We start from the raw sequence: 10,440 nt of genomic DNA on the forward strand, positions 1-10,440 counted from the left end.
ACACTTAGAAAATTTGGCATATAACTCTCGATCCTTGAGAGTTTGGAGGACTATTCTGAGATGACTAGCATGGTCCGACTCATTCTTGGAATATATTAGTATGTCATCAATGAACACAATAACAAACATATCCAGATTTGGCTTAAATACTCTGTTCATAAGATCCATGAACGCTACAGGAGCATTGGTCAAGCCAAAAAACATCACAAGGAAATCATAATGACCATAATGGGTCCTCAATGTTGTCTTTGGGATGTCACTTTCTCTTACTTCCAATTGATGATATCCAGATCTGAGGTCTATCTTAGAGAAACAAGTGCCGCCCTGAAGTTGGTTGAAAAGGTAATCAATTCTCAGAAAGGGGATACTTATTCTTTATGGTGACCTTGTTCAATTGGCGGTAGTCGATACACATCCTAAGGGAACCATTTTTCTTTCTCACAAATAGGACCGGAGTGCCCCAAAGTGAGACACTAGATCGAATGAAACACTTATCAAGAAGATCTCTTAACTTCTCTTTTAACTGTTTCAACTCAGTTGGAGCCATTCTATATGGCAGAATAGAGATGGGTTGAGTATCAGGAAAAATGTCTATTTCTCTCTCAGGAGGGAGTCCATGAAGATCATCTGGAAAGACCTTTGGAAACTCACTCACAACTGGAGCTGACTGAATAAGTGGTGTCTCAACACTAGAGTCATTAACTCAGACTAAGTGATAGATGCACCACTTAGAAACTAACATTTCTGGCCTTAAGATATGAAATGAAACGATCCTTAGGCATTGATGAACTACTCTTCCTTTAAAACTGACTCATTAGGAAAGTGAAACTTGACTACCCGAGTTCTATCATCGACTGAGGCATAACAACCATGAAGTCAGTCCATACCTAGAATAGCATCAAAGTCCACCATATCTTGCTCAACTAAGTCAGTCATGATGTCCTTGTGATTGACAGAGATAGTACAATCATGGTAGAATCTTTATGCTAGAATAAACTCACCAATGGGTGTGGAAACACTGAAGGGCTCAAGGAGTTGTTCGGGGGAAATGTCAAACCTCATGGATACATAAGGAATCACAAAAAACAAACTCACACCTAGATCAAGTAAGGCATAACCATCAAAAGTAAAAACTTTAAGCATACCCGTGACAACATCTGGTGAGTTCTCTTGATCCTGGTGACTAGTTATAGCATACATATGGTTTCCTCCTCTGCATGTCCTTGAAGTAACTCCTCGCGGAATAGCTCTGTATGCCGGAGCCGCTGAAGAAGATTGGACTTTGTTTCCCCCATTACCCTGCATGTTCTTAGAGCATTCTCTCATAAAGTGACCTATCTGACCACCGTTGAAGTACCATTAGAACCATCACGACATGATCCTGGGTGGTTCCTACCACACTTAGCACATGTGGGGGTCTAAGTAGCCCCTTGTGCCATATTACATTGAGACTGGGTAGGTCGAGTTCTGAAATTCTGGGAGTTCTGGTTCCGATAATCATTCTTGTTTTTTGGTGCAGGCGTACTAGATGACGATGGAGCAGGCCCAGATGACCTTTTTTGAATAGATGACCAATTTACAATCGCGGTTTTCTGTTGGCCGAACTCATGATTTGCTGTCTTAGCCTTCTTACTGCGGAACTCTTCCTTGTCTTTCAACTTATCTTCCTCAACTTGCTGCACATGAATCATGAGCTTAGTTATGTCCATGTCCCCTATCAACATAGCCGTCTTATCTTTCTTACTCGATATGCGGGGCAACCCAGACATAAATAAATTCATCCTGCTCTACATATCAGTCACCATCTCCAGAGCATAACGGATAGCTGAGTGAAATTGAGGTTGTACTTTTGCATACTCATAGACTCCTGCTTCAGATTAAGAAATTCTCTTACCTTTGTTTCCCTTAGCTCTCGAGGAAAGAAATGCTCCAACAAAGCATCTTCAAACACAACCCAACTCAAAGGTGGTGCCCCCTCTGCCATGCTCTTCTTCCATTGATCATACCATATCCTAGCAACACTTTTGAGCTGATAAATTCACACACTCTGCATCGACAACACGCATAACCTCAATCACTTTCTGAAGTTCTTCCATAAAGTTCTCTGGATCCTCAGTGATATTCGACCCTGTGAACTATGGGGGATTCATCCTAAAAAACTCACGAATTCTTGATGTATCAGCCATATCCTGACCATTTATTCTTTGTTAACCAGCCTGATTTGCCACAACCCGAGTCAAGCATTCTTGAACTCAGCATTGGTGATATCTCCCTGAGGGGGCTGCACTTCTGGTGCATTGGGAACTTCTTGACCTTGAGGATTAACATTCCTCCTAGCACAAACATGAGTAAGAAGAAAGTGAAATAATCCTAAATGTCATAGGCTCCCAATTATAGATGTGGCGTGCTTCACATCGATAATAAGGACTCTACTGACACAGATTCATAGACACCCTAGGACTCTTGAACTCTATGCTCTGATATAAGTTTGTCACACCACGAGCCTACACCATGGACGTGGCCGGCACTCGAGAACCATCGTTGGTCCCCAAGTGAACCCTTGGCCTAGCTGACTATTTAGCGGAAGACTTACTTAAGCAAAAATGGGAACTTCAAATGCATAATTAAACTTTAAGTCTCAATTAAAACTTAACTCAAATAAATATCTAGAAATACTTAATAAGTTATAAGTAATCGTCTCAATATCTCAAAACATCTCAAAAAAGGGAAAATAATGAGAGACCCCTCAACTCTAACTATTTATGAAGCCTCTACTACTAATATAGATGTTGGGACAAAACCCTCGACAACTTAACAAAGCAGGAAACAAGTATGAAGCCCTTTAGAAATCAAAGAGGCTCACCAAAGCTAGCTGGAGTGCAAGTGGTATCAACAAAGCGCCTGTTGATGAATCTGAACACTTGAATTTGCATCATAAAAAGATGCAGGTCGAATGACATCAGTATATTGAATGTACGAGTATGCAAGGAGAACTGAAAGCATAGATAACTGAACTAACAAGACTGGAAGAGTTCTCACCTCAGCTCAACTCATTTCAAAAGCAATAACAAAAATTTTACATGTTTAATGCTTCATAAATAACAGATACCAACTAAAGGATGTATATAAAATACAATAAAATACTTTTTACTCTTATTTGGGAGATTCTCTAACCGATAACCATCATTATGAGGTATGCGATGATATAACGTATCGCCCATGCTGTTAGAACTGTCATATACCTTATCCGGGGAATGGAACACCTCAACTTAGTGGATCCACTAAGCTATGCTCAAAAGCAATAAGGATTAGTCGAAAAAGTATGATCATTTACCCATGTTTGCTACATGGTTTATGAGGAGTGTGAGTTGTCTGAACTCATCCCCATATCGATGCTCATATATATATATATACATACACACACTCATGCTCAATGTTTAAAAACATTATCTTTCTCGATTTGAGGTAATTACTCTTAAGATCCTCTTAAAAAGGTAATGCTCTAAAATATTTCTGAACTCATAAACTCATTTAGAAATCTAGTTTCTCTCTTTCAATATAAAAGTGTTACATTTGGGAATACTTAGTTCCCTTATATCCTTTCTCAAGCACGAATCAAATATCTTGTCACGACCCGATTTATCGAATCATGATGGCACCTACTATACCCTACCAGTAGGTAAGCCAACCCGAAACCCAGAACATCAAGCAATGAGTGTAAGGGTAGAAACTAGCGGAAACAATAAACTAAACAAGGACAACAAGGCGGAAGCAAACCAAAATAAATATATACAGAAATCCCTCCCAGAACCTGGAAGTCACTAGTACAGAGCTATCTAATAAAGAGTACAAGTCCCAAAAGTGTACCACAACAGAGCATGTCTCAAAAGCAACAAGACTAGCTAAACCAAAGAAGGAGGCAGAACAAACCCAAAATGCCAAGTGCTCGCCCTCGTCTCGGAGTCACAACTACAAAAGAAGGCTGGAACTACTCATCGCTGATAACTGGTAGTGGGACCTGCAACACGAAATAGATGCAGAGCGTAGCATGAGTACCAACACAACAGGTACTCAGTAGGCATCATAGGTCGACTGAGCAAAAAGGGTAAAAACAATATGAAAGGATAGAATCTAGACACAGAGAGGTCAAAACGGATACGAAAAGAAAGCACACGAGCATACCTGAAATAAACTAAGTACAACTAAACTAAACTTAACTAGACCCCCATAAGCCCAGAATGTATACTCGTGCGCAAGTTCAAATAAAACCTGAACGGACCCCATAAGCTCGACATGTACACAAAAAGTTAAGTCTACTGAGAAAGAAGAAAACCGGGCTCCCAGCCCAAAGTAACTAAGATAATCCATCAGACTCTACCCAGCCAGCAATGCACTCCCAGCCCAGCTAGAAAGACTGACCCCAAGGGGCACCTAACCAAACAGTCCACTCCCAGCCCAGCTAGAAAGAGGAACCCGTGAGTGAGGTAGATATCCCGAGTCATCCTACCATGTAGTCAGCTCCCAGCCCAGCTAGAAAGAGAGGCCCGGGGGCAATTGCAGATATTTCTGCCAACTTTTCCAAACGTAAAACCCTCATCTCTCTCTCATCTCTCAACCGATTTAGGTGATTCGAAGTGCGGGAGCTTCATATTCGCGGTGGCTTCGCTGTAGAGTGTTTGGAAGTTTTCGAGTGCACATAGTTCGAGGTAATTTTGTGATTAACCTGACTACTGTACCCTTTTTCGAGCCTTTATTTTTGGCATTCTTGTTTTGGTCATATCTCACTCATTTTAGATTTGTTTTGGGTGATTCGAAGTCCCACATATTGGGAATTATCGTGACATATCTTCTCAACATTCATATTTACTTACTCAGAGAATTAGTTTAAAACCATTGTTGGTTACAAAAGATCCTCAAAATAACTCAAAAAGACTTCTTAAACTTTTCTCTTAAACTCACCTTAGTTTTGAATGTAAATTAGGACATGTGATTAGAAAATGTAGGAATTCTCAAAGGTGAATGAAGCCTTTAATTAGGAGCTAAAGCAAAGAAAGGAACGTAATCACGACTCAAAGGAACATGTCAGGAATGAAACATGGAAGGAAAAAGGCCAGGTGACCCCTGGCTCACTAGTGGCGCGGGGAGCCAGGCCCCAAACTTTTGCCTCAAGTTTGGGGCGCACTGCTGGCGCAGATCTCCAGGCCCCAAACTTCTAGGAATAAGTTTCGGTGCCTTGGTGGCGCGCCGCCCCACCCCTTACCCAAAAATATCTGACAAATTTTCTGTAACACCCCGTATTCTACGTGTATGTAACAACCCGTATTAAGGCATATGCTTGTTCTATTCTTATGATACTTGACATAGCCTTATAGTATAGGCGAGGGACCATGTTTCTTATATGATTAGAGTTGGTTTAAACTAGCTCGGAAGGTGATGTGATGCCTTGCATGTTTCAGCATGTGTATTGCAAGTTAACTCCAACGGGAGTATTTAAACTCGAGATAGTAAGGTGGTAATTGAGCTTAAAGTTGAAAGTTAAGTGCTAAGTTAAGTAAAAGAGATTAATATTTAGAAAATGGAATAAAAATAAGTGAGCTGCTTGCTTGACTTAACTAAGCTAGTAGGTGACAAGTACGTGCATCACCTATTTTGACTTATTGACTAGTCCAAAGGACCAAGTAGGTGCATCACCTACTTTTGCTATATGGATCTAGTTAAAAAGGCCAAGGTTTATGGATCATATTTGTTCCTATGCTAATGGACTCACTTGAGGCCCAAATTAAGTTTTAAAAAAGGAAAATGAAACTAAAGCCCAACAGCCAAATCTGCCAAGGCCCAATATATTTAAGCCCAAGTGAAAAGCAAGTAGGTGAATCACCTAGTTTGACCTTTAGAGCTACTTGATGTTGTCGCACCCTATTTCGAACTAGCCGAAACAGTTCACAACATAATATGGCTGTCACTCTGATTTTGGAAAATTTTTTATTTTGTTTTAGAGTCGCCACCTAAATTTTAAGGAAAATATTAAGAAAACCATTTTTAAAATATGTAAATGTAAACTCTGTTTTGATTTGTGAAACCAGTGAGATTCTGAGTAAGGGTTTTGGTTACTCGAAGGGAAGGTGTTAAGCACCCCTGAGAGCCTATCCGAAGATAGTCCTTAAACTCAATTTAGAAAAATATGATTAGGAAAACTTGTTTATTTATTTTCTTTAAAAATCAATGATAAGTTAATTAGTTAGTTTAAAAGGAGTGCAAAACAAGGTACGACATATATATGTCTTATAAAATAAATTTAATAGTAGTATTGTAAAATAAATAAATAAATGTACTTGAATATACGATATATTCATATGTGAATATATATATATATATATATATATATATATAGGTGTATCATAATAAAATTATCCTAAAAATATATAAATGTTGAATTTGTGAAAATCTGTCGTCTTATTAAGACGTGAAAAATAAGATAGTAGTTGAGCGTAATTATGTAGTAATATGTGATGTGTAATTTGAATGAAAATATATAGAATGGAGTTTTCTAAAATAAAATAAATGAAACTAGATGTTAAAATATTATACAAAGGTTTGTGATCTTAAATATGTTTATTATAAATTGTAGTATATACATGTAAGTTGTGTAAAACATGTAAACGTTTATTATTTTATTTACATGTAAGGATAAGTTAACAATAGATTATATTTACTGAAGTAATATGTGTAGGCATTTATAGATTATAAAAATAAATAAATAACATTAGTAAAAGAGATAGTAGATAATAATAGGTTATGTAGAGAAAATATAGAATATATACCTTTATATGTATGACATATATACGTATGTACCTTGTATTTGAACCTGTTGGCATATCTAAAATTTTGAAATGGCATGTTAAAAGATTAAAATGTTTTTAGCAATGTTTGATCCAAAAAAAATGTAAAAATAATCAATATTCTTTATAAAGATGTGATGTAAAGAGTATAAAAATAAAATTTGAAATAGCGTGTCACAAGATTAAAATATTTTAGCGATGCTTGATTCGAAAAATAAGACTAGTCAATACATTTTATAAGGGGTGATGTAAAGAGTATAAAAATAGGCCTAACTATTGAGACTTATTCTACAATTATATTTTTTTTTTGTTGACAAAATATATAAGCCTATTTCCCTACTTATTAAAAATATATAATTCCACAAGTTAATTATTTTAAAAGTTAATTATTTTTAGCCTTTATATACCTCTAAATTCATTTGGAAGTCCCAATTCATGAGTTTTATTTTTCCTACTTAAACACCTAAATGAATATTATTTCACCCTTTTGAACTTCATTTGGGCATCTTTTAAAACTATAAGCCCTTCTTTTCAACTTAAGAAGCCTAAGAGAATGTTATAAGTAAAAATACTAACCCATTTTTTAAGAAAATATCTTTTGTATCATTTGTTCTAAAGGTGTCTCAACTAAATTCATAAAACAAATATTATTAGCTCACGTAAATAAACTTCAAAATAAAAGCCAAGCAATATATTAAAAACTTGTAAGTAAAGGTTAGCCAACATATCAAAACAATATAATTAAAGACTCAAATAAAAGGCTAAGAAATATTGGACTCCTAATTTGCGAGACTCCGAGCGTTGTGATGATCCTAATTGCTGTTGGCCTAATATTTTAGGTCAAAAACGAGTTCCAAAGTAGAAACTCCAGCCCTCCGGTTGTACATGAAACATAACAAAGAAAAGGAGATAAAGATTAGTAACTAATTAAAGGGTACATTTATGTGAGTACATAGACAAATATGAACATACCCTCTTAAACAAGAATATCAAAGACTTAGCAAAAATAGTGTTTTAACATGTAAAAGTCTCTTCTTTCATTATTTGGGAGAGATAATGAAATTCGATTATTACTAAGACGTAAGTGTAACTCTATGTAGTTATAGTGATGACCTTTTAAGAATGAGCAAAGTATACTACATAACTTTACATAACGCTTATCGAGCTAACCATGGTAACAAGAAATAGGCCAGTCATCTTTAATAATAGGGAAATTTTTCAAAATGTCAATATTTTGACATTTAACCCCCCCCCTAGGATCCAATGTCAACACTTTCAATATTTAGTAAAAATGTCAAAATTTTAATTTATTATGTATCTTATTTAAGTTTTTATTATTTGTTTTAATTGAAAGAATACAATTGTTAAATAACAAAAAGGAGAAATTAAGGGGAGAGAATTTTTTTAAAAAGGAACAATTGCTTAAAAGTCTCAGCAGTTACAAAATTTCAAACTAAATACTAATCGGTCTTCTCCATAGCTGATGAGTTCTATCATTATCGATCTTCCATATATTTTGATTGAAATCTTCTTCTTTTTTCTGTTTGTTGAGAATTATTTTAACGAAACAGTACAATAAAATCACTGACAAACAACTGTGGAGAAGAATTTTTTTATTGGGAGTTCGATCAAATTGGTTGAATACAAATTGGACCAGGTATTAGTTAATTGCTTCATCCTTAATCTTTTTCTAAGTGATTATAAAATTTTGATATGAAAGTTTGTAAATTATTGTTAACTTTATCTGTTTTCATTGTAAATTGTATGTACTATGAACAACGTAAGAAAAATTAGTTTTGGTGGATTTGTTTAATTTTTTGTGGTTGTTGATTACGAAAAATGTTAATGGATTGTTTGAAGATTTTTTGATCGGCCGTTTGTTTTTAATGGTTCAATATTTATTTTTGTATACATATATGTTGGCAGACTTCATTGAAATATGCATAATACAGTTTTGTTCAAATTTGTTTTTAATGTTTCAATATTTGTTTTTACTTGATGCAAGGACTATTGTAAATATATACATTTTTAACTTGGATACAAAAAACTGTTAACATCTATAATTATGTATTTGTTAATGACTTGGGTATTTATTTATTTTTTAGTTTGAATACAAAGAAAATATGCGGAGTATTTGTTTTTTAACAAATAGTAATGCCATTTGATTTTTTTCTAAGTTAAAGTAAAGATACGTACTTAAATGTATTCATTGTATTCATGCACTTTTGTTTCATTGTTTTGTATTCATTACTCCATATTTGGTGTATTCATTAAATCATAATAATTATTGAATATGTCAGGTTTGATTTATAAGTTACATTATGTATAAATTTGTTTTTATGTGATGTAGTTTATAAGTTACATTATGGCATAATTTATATATTTTATATGCTTGCCAAGTTAAATATTTTTTCTTACAAATCTAATTTACTCAGGAAAATGCTTTTGCCATTAACTCGGATAACAAGAGCTTGCCGAGTACTACATTCAAGTTCTAGTTCCATACAACACCTGAGAATTTGACCTTGACCAACACATATTCTCATTCTCATATAATGACCGAAACATGTTTTCTCACAAAACAAATTATATTGTTGCTCAGTAAGATGCTTAGTCAACTGAATTTTAATGTGTATTCCTTTTAAACAATTAGTGATGTTAGCTCAGATTGTATTCATTCTTTATTATTTGATTGTTTTGTATTCATTAGTTTTAGCTGTGTTGTGTGCTCTATAAGTTACTTTTTTGCATGTCTTTGTATTCATTATGTTTTGTGTACAAAGTGAGATTAAAATACAAAATGATATTGAAATACAAAGTGAGCATAAAAAAATACAAAACTTGTTGGCATATAGTTAGAATGAATACAAAAAAATAAAAATAAAAATTGTATGAAGCCTAATTTAGAATAGCATATAAAATTCTGTAAAACTATTTATCTATTGTCCTAAAATATAATACAAAATTAAACATATACATAGTTTGAAATGAATACCACCTACAAAATAAATACAAGTTACACCTAAAAAACTCAAAATTTAGCAAGATACCACATGAATTTTGTAAATGAATACAAAATGCAACAGACAATAAAAACAGTAGAATACAATTTGATAGTTTAGATACAAATGCAACATGCCATAAAGTTATTTTTCATCGCTCTGATCTTCAACAATTATATCAACTTTCATTGCCTGTACCACCACTCTCAACCAAATCAAAGTGAATTCTCTTTGATGTCCTTTCGCCGGAATACACATATGTATGAATGAAATAAAATATGGTGAACTTAAGAGCATCGTCTTCATTGTCTGCCCAAACTTTTTTTGTGAATCTGCTCATTAAGTCTGATTTACTGATAAATTCATTACCACCAAAGTACTGAACAATCAACCTATTAGGTTCTTTAGTGTTGAACTTGAAATCATCTATGACACCAACACAATTTAATCAAGTAATCAGTGCAAACGTTCTAAGTGTAAACTTCAAGATAGTTCCATTAACTCGGATAACTAGAGCTTGCCAAGTACTACATTCAAGTTCTAGTGCCATACACCACCTAAAAATTTGACCTTGACCAACACATATTCTCATTCTCATA

This window comes from Solanum tuberosum, unplaced genomic scaffold, assembly GCF_000226075.1.
Source record: "Solanum tuberosum cultivar DM 1-3 516 R44 unplaced genomic scaffold, SolTub_3.0 scf00250, whole genome shotgun sequence".
Classification (NCBI taxonomy): domain Eukaryota; kingdom Viridiplantae; phylum Streptophyta; class Magnoliopsida; order Solanales; family Solanaceae; genus Solanum; species Solanum tuberosum.